Source organism: Pleurodeles waltl, chromosome 3_1 (assembly GCF_031143425.1).
Source record: "Pleurodeles waltl isolate 20211129_DDA chromosome 3_1, aPleWal1.hap1.20221129, whole genome shotgun sequence".
Lineage (NCBI taxonomy): Eukaryota > Metazoa > Chordata > Amphibia > Caudata > Salamandridae > Pleurodeles > Pleurodeles waltl.
The window spans coordinates 262,588,586-262,607,052 of NC_090440.1; the positions used below are offsets into that span (position 1 = coordinate 262,588,586).

The 18,467-nt window shown below is 46.3% G+C and overlaps 1 protein-coding gene across 4 annotated transcripts in view; it reads right to left on the bottom strand.

Moving 5' to 3' along the window:
- The window catches only part of ZNF592 (zinc finger protein 592), a 341,162-nt gene that overhangs the window by 49,814 nt on the left and 272,881 nt on the right, over positions 1-18,467 (bottom strand). The gene's annotated exons all lie outside the window — the stretch shown is intronic.

Here is an 18,467-nt window from a genome sequence, read left to right on the forward strand (position 1 = left end):
CCCAGAGGAAATGTTTGAATGGCCGCCGCCGTCCTCCAAGGTCAGAATCAGGGCCTAGATCTTGAAGTTGACCCTGTGCTTGTGTCCACTGTGTTGCTAGGCACTGTTGTAAGGGCCGCATGTGTAGTCTTGCGTTTGGGACAATGGCTATGCATGAAGACATCATGCCTAGAAGTTTCATCACAAACCTCACTTGATAGTGTTGGTTTGGGTGCATGTTTAGTATTACATTTTGGAATGCTTGTACCCTTTGTGGACTTGGACTTGCAATCCCTTTTTGTGTGTTGATTATTGCTCCTAAGTATTGTTGTATTTGACACGGTTGTAGATGTGATTTTTGGTAGTTTATAGAGAACCCTAGCTTGTGAAGGGTTTCTATGACGTATTTTGTGTGTAGAAGACACTGTTGCTGAGTGCTGGTTTTTATTAACCAATCGTCTAAGTAAGGGAATACGTGCATTGGCTGCCTCCGGATATGAGCAGCTACTACTGCAAGGCATTTTGTGAATGCTCTTGGAGCTGTTGTTATCCCGAACGGTAACACTTTGAATTGGTAATGCACGCCTTGGATTACAAACCTCAAGTATTGCCTGTGGGAAGGATATATGGGTATGTGAAAGTAAGCATCCTTGAGATCTAATGTTGACATGTAGTCCTGTTGTTTGAGCAAGGGAATCACGTCTTGAAGTGTCACCATGTGAAAATGATCTGACTTGATGTAAAGATTTAGGGGGTCATTCCGAACCACCCAAACACTGCACCGCGGTCAAATGACCGCCGCAGTGATTCTAACTTTCCAGCTGGGCCGGCGGGCGATCTCAAGAAGATCGCCCGCCGGCCCAGCGGGAAAGCCCCTGCAAAGAGGAAGCCGGCTCCGAATGGAGCCGGCGGATTTGCAAGGGTGCGACGGGTGCAGTTGCACCCGTCGCGATTTTCAGTGTCTGCAAAGCAGACACTGAAAATCATTATGGGGCCCTGTTAGGGGGCCCCTGCACTGCCCATGCCAGTGGCATGGGCAGTGCAGGGGCCCCCAGGGGCCCCACGACACCCGTTCCCGCCAGCCTCTTCCTGGCGGTGTAAACCGCCAGGAACAGGCTGGCGGGAAGGGGGTCGGAATCCCCATGGCGGCGTCCCTGGGCCAGCGGTCAGAATTGCCCATGAAGCACCGCCAGCCTGTTGGCGGTGCTTCCGCGGCCCTCTGCCCTGGTGGTTTCAAACCGCCAGGGTCGGAATGAGGGCCTTAGTGTTCTGAGGTCTAATATGGGTCTCGGTGTTTTGTCCTTTTTTGGAATTAGGAAATACATGGAGTAAACACCTGTTCCTCTTTGATGGTTGGATACTAGTTCTATTGCTTCTTTTTGTAACAATGCTTGGACTTCTAGTTGTAACAGATCTAAGTGCTGTTTGGACATGCTGTGTGCTCTTGGAGGCACATTTGGTGGTAATTGTAGGAATTCTATGCAATAACCATGTTGGATTATGGCTAGGACCCACGAGTCCGTAGTTATGTTTTTCCAATTCTGGTAATAATCTGTGAGTCTCCCCCCCACTGATGTTGTGTGGTGGGGGTTTGTGACGTTGGAGTCACTGTTTAGTTTGTGGGGTTTTTGGGCTTTGGAATTTCCCTCTTGTTTTAGGGAACTGCCCACCCCTATATTGTCCCCGAAAACCTCCCCTTTGATATTGGCCCTGGTATGTGGGTCTGGCCTGTGAGGTGGAAGGCTCTGTGGTTTGGGCTCGAAACCCCCCTCTAAAGTGTGGCTTCCTAAAAGTGCCTCTGCTCTGTGGGGAGTAGAGCGCGCCCATGTCTTTGGCCGTGTCTGTGTCTTTCTTCAGTTTGTCTATTGCTGTATCCACCTCCGGCCCAAACAATTGTTTGTCCGTTGAAAGGCATATTCAGCACATCCTGCTGGATTTCTGGCTTAAATCCGGAGGTACGTAGCCATGCGTGTCTCCGAATGGTCACCGCTGTGTTTACTGTTCTGGCCGCCATGTCTGCTGAGTCCATAGCCGACCTTATTTGGTTGTTGGAGATACTTTGGCCCTCCTCTACAACCTGTTGGGCACGCTTCTGGAACTCTTTGGGAAGGTGTTCAATGAAATGTTGCATTTCGTCCCAATGTGCCCTGTCGTATCTTGCCAGTAGAGCTTGCGAATTGCCAATTCGCCATTGATTGGCTGCCTGTGCTGCCACCGTTTTGCCTTCTGCATCGAATTTCCAACTTTCTTTGTCGGGTGGTGGTGTGTCTCCAGAAGTTTGTGAGTTTGCCCTTTTCCGGGCTTCTCCTACTACCACCGAATCAGGAGTTAGCTGTTGCGTAATGTACACAGGGTCCATAGGGGGAGGTTTATATTTCTTCTCCACCCAAGGTGTGATGGCTCTGCTCTTGACTGGGTCTTGAAACACCTGTTTGGCATGTTTTAACATGCTTGGTAACATTGGCAAACTTTGGTATTGGCTGTGTGTTTGACAGGGTATTGAACAAGAAGTCATCTCCTATAGGTTCTGAATGCAATGCTACGTTATGGAAAGTAGCTGCCCTGGAAACCACCTGCATGTAAGCAGTACTGTCCTCTGGTGGTGATGGCCTTGCCGGGTAGCAATCCGGACTATTATCAGAGACTGGTGCATCGTACAGATCCCATGCATCTGGGTCATCTTGGCTCATCCCTGTGTGCGTTGGTGACTGCATCATTGGGGGTGTTGCTACTGGGGACAGATGTGGTGAGTGCGGTGGCGATGGCTGTGGAGAAAACTGTGGTGGTGTTGTTTCTTTAGCCACTTTTGCTTTTGGCTGCTTTTCGGCGTCATGGAATGCGAGCTTCCGCTTCATCTTAATTGGGGGAAGAGTTCTGATTTTCCCCATGTCTTTCTGTATATGGAGCCTCCTCTGGGTATGGTCTGGCTCACCCATGCCCAGCTCTTGTTCAAACTTGTAGGGCTGGGGCCAAAGCAGTCGTCGTCTCAGTCTTCTCTGCAGGGCTTCAGGTTAGCAGTCCTTCTTCGTCTTCAGGTTGCAGGAATCTATCTTCCTTGGTTCTGGGAGCCCCTAAATACTCAATTTAGGGTTGTGTTTAGGTCTGGGAGGGAAGTAGCCAATGGCTACTGGCCCTGAGGGTGGCTACACCCTCTTTGTGCCTCCTCCCTGTGGGGAGGGGGGCACATCCCTAATCCTATTGGGCGAATCCTCCATCTACAAGATAGAGGATTTCTAAAAGTAAGAGTCACCTCAGCTCAGGACACCTTAGGGGCTGTCCTGACTGGGGAGTGACTCCTCCTTGTTTTTCTCATTATCTCCTCCAGCCTTGCAGCTAAAAGAGGGGGCAGTGCCCGGAGGGGCGGGCATCTCCACTAGCTGGGATGCCCTGTGGCGCTGTAACAAAGGGGGTGAGTCTTTGAGGCTCACCGCCAGGTGTTACAGTTCCTGCAGGGGGAGGTGAGAGGCACCTCCACCCAGTACAGGCTTTATTCCTGGCCACAGAGTGACAAAGGCACTCTCCCCATGTGGCCAGCAACATGTCTGGTGTGTGGCAGGCTGGCAAAAACTAGTCAGCCCACACTGGAAGTCGGGTATGTTTTCAGGGGGCATCTCTAAGATGCCCTCTGGGTGTATTTCACAATAAAATGTACAATGGCATCAGTGTGCACTTATTGTGCTGAGAAGTTTGATACCAAACTTCCCAGTTTTCAGTGTAGCCATTATGGTGCTGTGGAGTTCGTGTATGACAGACTCCCAGATTATATACTCTTATGGCTACCCTGCACTTATAATGTCTCAGGTTTTGCTTAGACACTGTAGGGGCATAGCGCTCATGCACCTATGCCCTCACCTGTGGTATAGTGCACCCTTCCTTAGGGCTGTAAGGCCTGCTAGAGGGGTGACTTATCTATACCATAGGCAGTGTGAGGTTGGCGTGGCACTCTGAGGGGACTGCCATGTCGACTTAGTCATTTTCTCCCCACCAGCACACACAAGCTGGCAAGCAGTGTGCATGTGCTGAGTGAGGGGTCCCCAGGGTGGCATAAGACATGCTGCAGCCCTTAGAGACCTTCCCTGGCATCAGGGCCCTTGGTACCAGGGGTACCAGTTACAAGGGACTTACCTGGGTGCCCTGGTTGTGCCAATTGTGGAGACAAAGGTACAGTTTAGGGAAAGAACATTGGTGCTGGGGCCTGGTTAGCAGGGTCCCAGCACACTTTCAAATCATAACTTGGCATCAGCAAAGGCAAAAACTCAGGGGATAACCATGCCAAAGAGACATTTCCTTACACAACCCCCCCCCCCCCCCCAAACGAAAGAGGATGAGACTAACCTTTCCCAAGAAAGTCTTCATTTTCCAAGTGGAAGAACCTGGAAAAGCCATCTGCATTGGCATGGGCAGTCCCAGGTCTGTGTTCCACTATAAAGTCCATTCCCTGTAGGGACCACCGCAACAGTTTTGGATTTTCACCTTTCATTTGCATTAGCCATCTGAGAGGTCTGTGGTCAGTTTGAACTACAGAGTGAATACCAAAGAGGTATGGTCTCAGCTTCTTCAGGGACCAAACCACAGCAAAGGCCTCCCTCTCAATGGCACTCCAGCGCTGCTCCCTGGGGAGTAACCTCCTGCTAATGAAAGCAACAGGCTGGTCAAGGCCATCATCATTTGTTTGGGACAAAACTGCCCCTATCCCATGTTCAGAGGCATCTGTCTGCACAATGAACTGCTTGGAGTAATCTGGAGCTTTGAGAACTGGTGTTGTGCACATAGCTTCTTTCAGGGTATCAAAGGCCTGTGGCATGCTATAGTCCAGTTTACCTTCTTGGGCATTTTCTTGGAGGTAAGTTCTTTGAGGGGTGTCACTATGGATCCATATCCCTTCACAAACATCATGTAGTAACCAGTCAAGCCAAGGAATGCCCTGACTTGAGTCTGGGTTTTTGGAGCTACCCAGTCCAGAATGGTCTGGATCTTGGGTTGGAGTGGCTGAACTTGGCCTCCACCTACAAGGTGTCCCAAGTAAACCACAGTACCCTGCCCTATCTGACATTTGGATGCCTTGATAGAGAGGCCTGCTGCTTGCAGGGCCTGCAAAACCTTCTTCAGGTGGACCAGGTGATCCTGCCAGCTGGAGCTAAAGACAGCAATATCATCAAGATAAGCTTCACTAAAGGACTCCAAGCCAGCAAGGACTTGATTCACCAACCTTTGGAAGGTGGCAGGGGCATTCTTTAAGCCAAAGGGCATCACAGTAAACGGATAGTGCCCATCAGGTGTAGAGAATGCTGTATTTTCTTTTGCTCCTGGTGCCATTTTTATTTGCCAGTACCCTGCTGTCAAGTCAAAGGTACTCAAGTATTTGGCAGCACCCAATTTATCAATTAGCTCATCTGCCCTTGGAATGGGATGGGCATCTGTCTTGGTGAAAGAAGTAAGTCCTCTGTAGTCCACACAAAACCTCATCTCTCTCTTGCCATCTTTGGTGTGAGGTTTGGGGACTAAGACCACTGGACTAGCCCAAGGGCTGTCAGAGTGCTCAATGACTCCCAATTCCAGCATCTTGTGGACTTCCACCTTGATGCTTTCCTTAACTTGGTCAGACTGTCTGAAAATGTTGTTTTTGACAGGCATGCTGTCTCCTGTGTCCACATCATGGGTACACAGGTGTGTCTGACCAGGGGTTAGGGAAAATAGCTCAGCAAACTGTTGGAAGACTTTCCTACAGTCAGCTTGCTGTAGGCCAGAGAGGGTGTCTGAATAGATCACTCCATCTACTGAGCCATCTTTAGGGTCAGTGGAGAGGAGATCAGGGGGAGGTTCACTCTCAGCTTCCTGGTCCTCATCTGTAACCATTAACATGTTTACATCTGCCCTGTCATGAAAGAGTTTGAGGCGGTTCACATGGATCACCCTTTTGGGGGTCCTGCTAGTGCCTAGGTCTACCAGGTAGGTGACCTGACTCTTTCTCTCTAGCACTGGGTAAGGGCCACTCCATCTGTCCTGAAGTGCCCTGGAAGCAACAGTCTCCAGAACCCAGACTTTCTGCCCTGGCTGAAACTCAACCATAGCAGCCTTTTGGTCATACCACATCTTCTGGAGTTGTTGGCTGGCCTCAAGGTTTTTACTTGCCTTTTCCATGTACTCTGCCATCCTGGAACGTAGGCCTAGTACATAGTCCACTATATCTTGCTTAGGCTCATGAAGGTCTCTCCCAGCCTACTTTCAGAAGAGCTAGTGGTCCCCTTACATGATGGTCAAACAGAAGTTCAAAGGGGGAAAACCCTACTCCCTTCTGAGGCACCTCTCTGTAGGCGAAAAGCAGACATGGCAAGAGGACATCCCATCTCCTTTTGAGTTTTTCAGGGAGCCCCATGATCATGCCCTTCAATGTCTTGTTGAATCTTTCCACATGACCATTGGTTTGTGGATGGCATGGTGTGGTGAATTTGTACGTCACCCCACACTCATTTCCACATGTGTTTCAGGTATGCTGACATGAAGTTGGTACCTCTGTCAGACACCACCTCCTTAGGAAATCCCACTCTGGTAACGATACCAATGAGTGCTTTGGCTACTGCAGGGGCAGTAGTGGACCTAAGGGGAATTGCTTCAGGGTACCTGGTAGCATGATCCACTACTACTAGGATATACTGATTCCCTGAGGCTTTGGGAGGTTCAAGTGGACCCACTATGTCCACTCCCACTCTTTCAAAGGGGACCCCCACCACTGGAAGGGGAATGAGGGAGGCCTTTGGATGGCCACCTGTCTTACCACTGGCTTGACAGGTGGCACAGGAGGCACAAAACTCCTTTACTTTCTGGGACATGTTGGGCCAATAGAAATGGTTGACTAACCTCTCCCAAGTCTTGGTTTGTCCCAAATGCCCAGCAAGTGGAATATCATGGGCTAAGGTCAGGATGAACTCTCTAAACTCCTGAGGTACTACCACTCTCCTAGTGGCACCAGGTTTGGGATCTCTTGCCTCAGTGTAAAGAAGCCCATCTTCCCAATAGACCCTATGTGTTCCACTGATTTTTCCTTTGGTCTCTTCAGAAGCTTGCTGCCTAAGGCCTTCAAGAGAGGGACAGGTTTCTTGCCCCTTACACAGCTGTTCCCTTGTGGGTCCCCCCTGGGCCTAAAAGTTCAACCTGATAAGGTTCCAACTCCATGGGCTCAGTTCCCTCAGAGGGCAGAACTTCTTCCTGGGAAGAGAGGTTCTTTTTTTTTTTTGCTGTGTTGAAGCTGGTTCCCTAGTCTTCTTTCCTTTTCTCTTGGAGGGTTGGGCCATTATTCCAGGCTCCAACACCTCTTTTTCACCCTGAGCCTTGTACTGTGCCCTTGTCTTGACACACACCAGTTCAGGGATACCCAGCATGGCTGCATGGGTTTTGAGTTCTACCTCAGCCCATGCTGAGGACTCCAGGTCATTTCTAAACACTCTACGGGGATAGCAGAGGAGACTACCACCTGTTTCACGCCAGTGACCCCTCCCCATTCTAAAGTTACCATAGCCATGGGATGTACTTTAGTCTGATTGTCAGCGTTGGTGACTGGATAAGTTTGTCCAGTCAGGTATTGTCCTGGGGAAATCAGTTTGTCTGTCACCATTGTGACACTGGCACCTGTGTCCCTCAGGGCTTCTACACTAGTCCCATTAATTAAGAGTTGCTGCCTGCATTTTTTCATATAAGGGGGCCAGGCAGCCACTGTGGCTTAGTCCACCCCACCCTCAGAAACTAATGTAGCTTCAGTGTGAACCCTGATTTGCTCTGCGCACATTGTTGATCCCACCTGGAGACTGGCTATTCCAGTGCTAACTGGAGTAGTAGTAGAAGTGGAACCTTTCTTGGGACAGGCCTTGTCTCCAGTTTGGTGCCCCTTCTGATTACAGCTACGACACCAGGCCTTTTTGGGATCAAAGTTTTTACCCTTGTACCCAAAATTAGATTGTGAAGAGGCTTTGGACCCTCCCTCCTGAGCAGTTTTTTGGCGCCCTGTAGAAGACTCTTTACTTTTACCCTTGGATGTCTCAACACTCTTCCCCTGGGGAGTCTTTGTGACCCCTTTCTTTTGGTCACCCCCCTGTGGAAGTCTTGGTCACCTTAGTCTTGACCCAATGGTCTGCCTTCTTCCCCAATTCTTGGGGAGAAATTGGACCTAGGTCTACCAGATGCTGATGCAGTTTATCATTGAAACAATTACTTAAAAGGTGTTCTTTTCATAAACAGATTGTACAGCCCATCATAATCATTTACACCACTGCCATTAATCCAACCATCCAGTGTTTTGACTGAGAAGTCAACAAAATCAACCCAGGTCTGGCTCGAGGATTTTTGACCCCCCTGAACCTAATCCTGTACTCCTCAATTGAGAATCCAAAGCCCTCAATCAGGGTAGCCTTCATGAGGTCATAGGATTCTGCATCTTTTCCAGAGAGTGCGAGGAGTCTATCCCTACACTTTCCAGTGAAAATTTCCCAAAGGAGAGCACCCCAGTGAGATTTGTTTACTTTTCTGGTTGCACAAGCCCTCTCAAAAGCTGTTAACCATTTGGTGATGTCATCACCATCTTCATATTTTGTTACAATCCCTTTGGGGATTTGTAGCATGTCAGCAGTTTCTCTGACCCTATTTAAGTTGCTGCCACCATTGATGGGAGCTAAACCCATCTCTTTTCTTTCCCTTTATATGGCTAGGAGCTTTTTCTCCAAAGCCAATCTTTTGTCCATCCTGGCTTACAGGAAGTAATCTTCATTGAGGATGCCCTCAATGCTTCCAGAGCTGTTGGACTCCCCTGTGGGAGAAGCAGCATCTCTGACTATCACTTGTGGAGTGAGGGTTGGAGGAACCCTGGTCTCCCTAACTAGGAGTGGAGGGAGGAGATTGTCCTCCACTTCACTAGCATCATCCTCTGTAAGGGTATCTTCAGAGGGATTGTCTCTAGCAAACTCTGCCAAGAGCTCCTGGAGCTGTACCTTGGTAGGGTTTTATCCAGTATTTATCTTTTTGATTTTGCAGAGAGTCCTTAACTCTGACATCCTAAGATGCAGATTAGGGGTGAGGTTGAGCTCCACCACCATCTCTTCTGCAGTAGACATTATTTCTCTAAAAGTTGGGATATTTTTAAAGAATCTAAAACTATCTCTAGAACTTAATCCAAACTTTTACAAAAAACTTTTAAACTCTAAAAGAAATGCTAACAGGGACCAACAAAGGCCCTAGCAGGACTTTGAAATTTTTTGAAAAATAGCTCAAATTTCAAAAAACAGTTTCTAATGACAATTTTTGGAATTCAGTTGTGTGATCAGGTATTGGCTGAGTAGTCCAGCAAATGCAAAGTCTTGTACCCCACCGCTGATCCACCAATGTTGAAAGTTGGCTCTGTATATACTATTTCAAAGTAAGAAATAGTGTGCACAGAGTCCAAGGGTTCCCCTATGAGGTAAGCTAGTGGCAAAAAGATAATTCTACTGCTCTATTTTGTGGTAGTGTGGTCGAGTAGTAGGCTTAGTGTTAAGCATTTGTTGTACACACACAGGCAATAAATGAGGAACACACACTCAAAGACAATTCCAGGCCAATAGGTTTTTATATAGAAAAATATATTTTCTTAGTTTATTTTAAGAACCACAGGCTCAAGATTTACAAACAATACTTTAAATGAAAGGTATTTCACTCAGGTATCTTAGGAACTTTGAATTATCACAATAGCATGTACAGTTTTGGCAAAAATGGCAATAAGCTATTTTAAAAGTGGACACTGTGCAAAAATCAACAGTTTCTGGGGGAGGTAAGTAAATGTTAAGTTCACAGGTAAGTAAAACACTTACAGGGTTCAAAGTTGGGTCCAAGGTAGCCCACCGTTGGGGGTTCAAGGCAACCCCAAAGTTACCACACCAGCCGCTCGGGGCCGGTCAGGTGCAGAGGTCAAAGTGGTGCCCAAAACACATAGGCTTCAATAGAAATAGGGGTGCCCCGGTTCCAGTCTGCCAGCAGGTAAGTACTTGCGACTTCGGAGGGCAGACCAGGGTGGTTTTGTAGGGCACCGGGGGGGACACAAGTAGGCACAGAAAGTACACCCTCAGCGGCAGAGGGGCGGCCGGGTGCAGAGTGCAAACACGCGTCGGGTTTTCAATAGGAATCAATGGGAGACCCGGGGGTCTCTTCAACGATGCAGGCAGGCACAGGGGGGGCTCCACCGGGTTGCCACCACCTGGGCTAGGCAGAGGGTTGCCTGGGGGTCGCTCCTGCACTGGAGTTCGGTTCCTTCAGGTCCTGGGGGCTGCGGGTGCAGTGTGGTTTCCAGGCGTCGGGTTCCTTGAAGCAGGCAGTCGCGGTCAGGGGGAGCCTCTGGATTTCCTCTGCAGGAGTCGCTGTGGGGGCTCAGGGGGGTCAACTCTGGCTACTAACAGGCTCGCAGTCGCCGGGGAATCCTCCCTGTAGTGTTGGTTTTCCGCAGATCGAGCCGGGGCGTTAGGTGCAGGTTGGAAAGTCTTGCTCTTCCGGCGGGAAACGTGTGGTCTTTAAAAGTTGCTTCTTTGTTGCAAAGTTGCAGTTTTGTTGAACAGGGCAGCTGTTCTCGGGTGCCAGGGTTATGCCAATTGTGGAGACAAAGGTACAGTTTAGGGAAAGAACATTGGTGCTGGGGCCTGGTTAGCAGGGTCCCAGCACACTTTCAAATCATAACTTGGCATCAGCAAAGGCAAAAAGTCAGAGGGTAACCATGCCAAGGAGGCATTTCCTTACACTTTCCATAACCTCTAAAAAAGGTTGAATGTCTGATTCCTCCATTTGATGTTCAGAGGTATGTTTTGTGCCCTTAGAGGAATGTTCAGTGAAAGTTTTGGGCACCTGCTTCATTCGAGCCGAATGTCCTGTTTCCTCTGCAGCTGGCCAAGGTTTCAGCTGCGAACCAGAGCGTACTCTTTTCGGATATGATGATTGTGGGCGTCGGCTCTGTTCAGAGATTGAGATTTGAATGTTTTGGCTCAACCTCGAAACAGGCTTGGTAACCTTTGATGGAGTGTTTTGGCCTTTTTCGGTGCCGAACCCAAGGGTCGTCGACGATTAGTCTTTTTCAGGTGGAACCATGGCTTGACAGCAATGATGCACCCAAGGCCTTGCCTGATTTGTTAAAAGAGGGTGTTGGGGCAGGTGTACTCACATACTGCGCTGCTGCTATCGTCGTCTGAACCTCATTCGGAGTCGGAATCTGGGATCGAAACTGCTGTCTGTGCCTGCTACTTCTACAGGGTGTCAGTGGTGGACTCTGTGTGCTTGGACGCCATCTCCAGTCTCCGTGCCCTTTGATCGCGTAGTGTTTTCTTCGATCGAAAAGACTGACACGCCTCACAGCTTTCCTCACGATGTTCCGGAGAAAGGCAGGCAGAGATTACAGACCAAGTGCTCGTCGGTGTAAGGAAATTTAGCGTGGCACATAGGACATATTTGTAATGGAGTCTGATCCCTCAGGCTATGATGCAGTAGGCTCGAACAGGCCCAAGGAGGGCGCGAGTGCCCTAAAGGACGTTTCCTTGATCCCAACAGTACTATCGAATCAAGTGCAGAAGAAAATGCATAAGGAACAATACCGACGGTATGAGAAAAGTTTAGGATAATATAGAGTTTCTGAATCAAAAGTCCCGGTGCGAGAGGGAACACGTTCAAACCAGACGGTGGAAGGGAAACAATCTAACAAAGGAGTCGATGCCCATTCGCACTATCACCAAGAGGAGGAGTCACTTGATCCCGTGACTTGAAAAAAAGACTTAAAAGAAAACAACTTGCAACACTCCGAGCCCACACGTCATCGAACATGCCACAAACATATGTTCACTGGGAAAGTGATATTTGCTGTTCAACGGCATGTGTAGCTGCAGATACACATTCCATGCATAGGCTAGAAAGCAGTTAGTCCTCTCAAAAAATAGCAGTGGCTAGCCTGTAGAAGTTGAAGTTGTTTGAAATAGTGTTCTTAATACAGCCTGACCTACAGTAGCCTGTTGCTGTGAGAAAACATCAACACAATAGTGTTTTGTAAATGTATTTACATATATCAGCCATTGGTATGTTTCCTAAAAATGCCATTGATGCACCTTTCTTTTTTTATAGACTATGCTCTAGGAGTGACTAAAAGTTTTCTCTTTGTTTTGATGTAGCATGTTTGGATGCATCTAACAATCCATCTTGCTAAGCCTTGTTTAGATACAGGATTACTTTCATGTGGATGTTGAAAAGCAACAAAAAGTTGTTTTGTTTTTCTAAAATCTTCAGTTCTGTCAATGTAGTACATAAGAGCTCTTTCGAGATCTAAGGTATGGAGAGCTCTTTCTGCCACAGAGTCTGGCTGTGCGAAGACTGGCAATTCCACTGTTTGGTTGATGTGAAAGGAGATACTACTCTTGGTAGAAATTTTGGATTTGTCTTAAGTACAACTTTATGTTTCTGTACTTGGAAGAAAGGCTCTTAAAGAGTGAACGCCTGTATTTCACAAACTCTCTGTAAAAAAGTAATAGCTACAAGGAAGGCAACTTGGGTTCCAAAGGTGGGCCCATAAGTTTGGTAAGTACGATATTTATATTGCAGGAAGGAACAGGTGGTGTTCTAGGTGGAATAATGTGTTTTATTCCTTCCATGAAAGCTTTATTAACAGGAACTCTGAATAGAGAAGTGTGTTGAATAGTTTGTAAATAAGCAGATATTACAGTAAGGTGGATTTTGATGGATGAGAAAGCTAAATTTGATTTCTGCAAATGAAGTAAATAGCATAGAATATCTTGTATAGATGCTGTAAGTGGTTCAGTGTTTTTAGATTGACAGTAGTAGACACATATTTTCCACTTGTTTGCATAACATTGTCTAATAGCAGGTTTACGTGCTTGTTTAATTACTTCCATACATTCTGAAGGAAGCTTTAGGTAACCAAATTCCAAGACTTCAGGAGCCAATCGCCAAATTGAGAGCATTGGGGTTTGGGTGCCTTATTTGACCTTTGTTATATGTTATCAAGTCTGGTCTGTATGGGAGTTTGGAATGAGGTACTACAGACAGATCTAGGAGTGTTGTGTACCAATGCTGACGTGTCCACGTTGGGGCTATGAGTACCATGGTGAGTGATGTTTGACGTAGTTTGCTGACCAGAAAGGGAAGGAGTGGGAGAGGGGGAAAAGCGCAAGCAAATATCCCTGACCAATTGATCCATAGAGCACTGCCCTTGGATAGGTGATGTGGGTGTCTGGATGCAAAGTTTTGGCATTTTGTGTTTTTGCTTGTTGTGAATAGGTCTATTTCTGGTGTCCCCCACTTTTTAAAGTACTTTTGAAGTACTTGGGGGTGAATCTCCCATTTGTGAGTTTGTTGGTGATTCCTGCTTAGGAGATCTGCCAGCTGATTGTTTATCCCTGAAATGTATTGTGCTAACAGATGAATGTAATTGTGAATTGCCCATTTCCATATTGTTTGGGCTAGTAGGGATAGTTGAGATGAATATGCCCCGCCCTGTTTGTTGAGGTAATACATGGTTGTCGTCTTCTTCTGTTTGAGAAGAGGTTGAAACGCTTTTAGGGCAAGAAATACAGGTAATAATTCTAGATGGTTTATGTGAAACTGTTTCTGTTTGGCAACCCATTCCCTTTGAATAGTATAATTGTTGAGATGAGCTCCCCAACCTATCATGGATGCGTCTGTTGTGATTATGGTCTGAGGAACAGGGTCTTGAAATGACCGCCCCGTCATTAGATTGCTGAGATTCCACCACTGAAGGAACATATGTGTTTGCCGGTCTACCAACACTAGATCTTGAAGATGACCATATGCCTGAGACCATTGTTGTGAGAGGCACTGTTGTAAGGGCCTCATGTTTAGTCTTGCATGTGGAACTATAGCTATGCAAGATGCCATTATCCCTAGAATTTTCAGGATGAATCTTACAGTATATTGTTGATTTGGCTGTATTTGCGGTATGAGATTTTGGAAAGCCTGTATCCTTTGTGTATTTGGATATGCTTGGGCTTTCTGACTATTTAGAATAGCACCTAGGTAAGGTTGTACTTGTGCTGGTTTAAGGTATGATTTTAGGTAATTGAGAGTGAATCCTAGTGTATGTAGGTGTTGTATCACATATTGAGTGTGTTCTTGGCATTGTGTAAAATTGCTTGATTTTATTAGCTAATCGTCTAGATATGGAAAGCCGTGAATGTGTTGTCATCTTAAGTAAGCTGCTCCTACTGCTAGTCACTTTGTGAACACTCTTGGAGCTGTTGTCATGCGAATAGCAGAACTCTGAATTGGTAATGCTTTCCTGCTATGATGAACCCGAGGTATTTTCTGTGAGCTGGATGGATGGTATGTGGAAATACGCATCTTTGAAGTCTAAAGCAGTCATGTAATCTTGTTTTTGCAGTAGTGGAATGACATCCTGCAGAGTTACCATGTGAAAATGTTCTGACAGGATGTATAGATTGAGAGGCCTGAGGTCTAAGATGGGCATGAGGGTGCCATCTTTTTTTGGGAATGAGGAAGTATAGTGAATATACTCCTGTTCCCCGTTGATAATGTGGAACCAATTCTATTGCTTGTTTCAATAGTAAAGATTGTACCTCTTCTTGCAGCAGAACATTGTGTTCTGGGGACAATTTGTGGTGATGTGATGGTATGTTTGGAGGGGTGGAGATTCATTCTAGGCAATAACCATTGCGGATAATTGATAACACCCAAATGTCTGTGGTGATATTTTGCCAATGAGAGTGGAATTGCTGTAGTCTTCTCCCCACAGGAGATGTGGGGAGTGGAGGGGTGAGAAGGAAGTCATTGTTTAGATGGTGTAGTGGTTTGCTTTGAGGCCTCTTGTCCTGAAATATTGTCCTCTGTAGGACCCTCTAAATCCCCCTCTCTTTGATATTGAGTTTGTTGTCCCTCCTTTGTCTGGGAGGAGGATGTGTCAGAGAATTGTGGCTTAAATCCTCCTCTAAACTGTGGTCTGCGAAAGGAGCGTCTATATGGTGTGGTATATAATGCCCCCATTGCCTTAGCAGTGTCTGAGTCTTTACTCAGTTTTTCTATAGTGGTGTCTACTTCAGGGCCAAATAGAGGTTTCTTATCAAAAGGCATGTTAAGTACTGCCTCTTGTATTTCTGGTTTAAAAACCAGAGGAGCGCAGCCATGCATGCCTTTTAATTGTAATGGCAGTGTTGATGCTTCTTGCAGCTGTATCAGCAGCATCGAAGGCAAACCTTATTTGGTTATTACTTACAGCTTGTCCCTCTTCTACCACTTGTTGCACCCTTTTCTGATGCTCTTTTGGGAGGTGCTATATAATATCTTGCATCCCATCCCAATGAGCTCTATCATGTCTAGCCAGCAGTGCCTGAGAATTGGCAATTCTCCATTGGTTAGCTGCTTGTGTGGCTACTCTTTTGCCAGCAGTATCACATTTTCTGCTTTATCAGGAAGAGCGTCTCCTGATGATTGGCTGTTAGCTCTTTTTCTGGCTGCGCTAACAGCCACTGAGTCTGGAGGAACCTGGTGTGTTATATAGTCTGGGTCCGTAGGGGCAGGTTTATATTTGTTGGCAATTCTAGGGGTAACAGCCCTTGCTTTGACAGGTTCACTAAAAATGTGTTCAACATGTTTAACCATTCCAGGCAACATTGTGAGACATTGGTATCTTGAGTGAGTGAAAGACACAGTGTTGAAGAGAAAATCTTCTTCCAGGGGTTCAGAATGCATAAGCACCCCATGGTAAGCCGCTGCCCTAGAGACTACCTGAGTTTAGACAGTAGTATCTTCTGGTGGTGAAGGTTTTGAGGGGTAGAGGTCAGGAATATTATCTGGAATGGGATCAGGGTCATAGAGATCCCATGGGTCCACTGTATCTCCATGCAAGTATAATGAGTGTGTCGGAATAGGCAGTGGTGGTGGACTATTGTGAGGTGAAAAAGAAAGTTGTGGAGACTGAGGAGGAGAAGTAGGGAGAGGTGCTGCTTTCTCCTTTTGTTTCTGCACTTCTGCTGGTGGTTGAGCAGAATCTAACTCCTCTTGAAAGTGCAGCTTTCTTTTGTCTTTAAAGGAGGTACAGTAAGGATTCAATCAGTCTCCTTATGTATATGGATTCTCGATTGTCTCATCCATAACCTCCAATATTGACTCAATCTCAGTCTCTTCTTCGGAAGCTTTGTGGGATTCTTGCATGGGCTTTGAGACTTGTTTTAAGTTTCTCAAAAGTCCTAGTTTTTCTGTGTATGAGGATTTTTTCAGCTCCAAAGTTTGGATCTTTTTCAGTCCTGAAAAGGAATTTGGTTGTTTCGGCTCCGAAGCAGGGTGTAGAAGTTTCAACTCTGAAGAGTGAGGGCGTTTGCTGGAGTCCGAGGTGAAAGTTTTAACCAACTTGCTCGACTCCGAAGTGGACAGAGGAGTGGCCTTTTTTCGGTGCCGATCCGGAAGGTTGGTCGCCGACAGTTTTTTTTCGTGTTAAACCATGAAATCCCGGCAATGGTGTAACCAAGGCCTTCGGTTGTTTTTTATATGAGGGCGTAGGGGCAGACGTACTCATATACTGGCCAGCCATGATGGGTCTATCATCTTCCAAATCAAGTTTGGAGTCGGTGTTTCGTATGGAGACTGCTGTCTGCGCCTGCTCTTCCTCTATGCCGTCGAGATGTTCGGTGCTCGTGGATGCCATTTCTAATTTTCGGGCCCTGTGATCTCTTAAGGTCTTCTTCGATAGAACTGTTCAACAGGCTTCGCAGTCTTCCTCTCGATGGTCCAAAGAAATGCACAAATTACAAACCAGGTGTTGGTCTGTATGTGGGTAGGGCGAAATTTAGATTCCGACGGTACTACCGCTTCAATGCTAGATGGGACAAGTGATCTAAACTATACCGACGAATAACTAGGTTTTCCGATTCAAAATCTTGGAGATAGAGGAAACACGTCCGAACCCGACAGCGGAAAGAAAACAATCTAACTATGAAGTCGATGCCCATGCGCACTGTAACAGAGAGGAGGAGTCACTCGATCCTGTTACTCTGGTACTTCGAATAAAAACAACTTGTAACACTACGACCCCAACATTAGATGCCGGAAGAGATAAGCAGAGCATTTGTATCTGCAGCTACACATGTCATCGAACATATATATATATATATATATATATAGTGTAAAAACAATTAAGAAAAATCAGAGTGGTAGCATATCCAGCTTGGTGCATTATGGGAAATGAAGTCTGTTTGTAATCATGAATGAATTGAAGGAGTAGTAAAAACTTATTTAAACACTTGTGGGCGTGTGTCCTGTAATTACCGGCATCTGAAGAAGGCACTTTGCCGAAACACGTCATGCTGGGGTGAGGAAGTGGAATCCAAGAGTGTCTCTGGCTCTGTAGTGGAGCTGCTTGGTTTGGGCATTAATTACTTGCAGTGCTGCTTGCACGAAGGAGGCACGCACCTGATAGAGTTCGGTAACAATGAGTGGCATTTGGGTTTAATATACTTTTGTTTGCTACCTGAACCGCCATGGTCTCCTTTTCAAACACATGTCTGCTGCAGAGACAGCACATGGCTTACATGAAGTGGCGCAGATTACAATAATCAGCGTTTCCAGGCTGTGTGAGGAGTTTCAGGGGTGAGATGTGGCAAGGGGAAATGGATCATTAGAACTACTGATAAAGGTACACACGCACGTTTTGAAATTTGAGTAAGAGAGAGATGGAGGTTGGGAATCTACTTGCCACTACAGTACAGCTAAGCGCCCAAAACCAAAATGTTCTTGGTATTACAATCCACTGAGAGAAAATATGATTGGGTCTGTGTAAAACAATTAAGAAAAATCAGAGTGGTAGCATATCCAGCTTGGTGCATTATGGGAAATGAAGTCTGTTTGTAATCATGAATAAAATGAAGGAGGAGTAAAAACGTATTTAAACACTTGTAGGCATGTTTCCTGTAATTACCGGCATCTGAAGAAGATATATCTATATACATATATATATATATATATATATACATATATATATATATATATATACAGGGAGTGCAGAATTATTAGGCAAATGAGTATTTTGACCACATCATCCTCTTTATGCATGTTGTCTTACTCCAAGCTGTATAGGCTCGAAAGCCTACTACCAATTAAGCATATTAGGTGATGTGCATCTCTGTAATGAGAAGGGGTGTGGTCTAATGACATCAACACCCTATATCAGGTGTGCATAATTATTAGGCAACTTCCTTTCCTTTGGCAAAATGGGTCAAAAGAAGGACTTGACAGGCTCAGAAAAGTCAAAAATAGTGAGATATCTTGCAGAGGGATGCAGCACTCTTAAAATTGCAAAGCTTCTGAAGCGTGATCATCGAACAATCAAGCGTTTCATTCAAAATAGTCAACAGGGTCGCAAGAAGCGTGTGGAAAAACCAAGGCGCAAAATAACTGCCCATGAACTGAGAAAAGTCCAGCGTGCAGCTGCCACGATGCCACTTGCCACCAGTTTG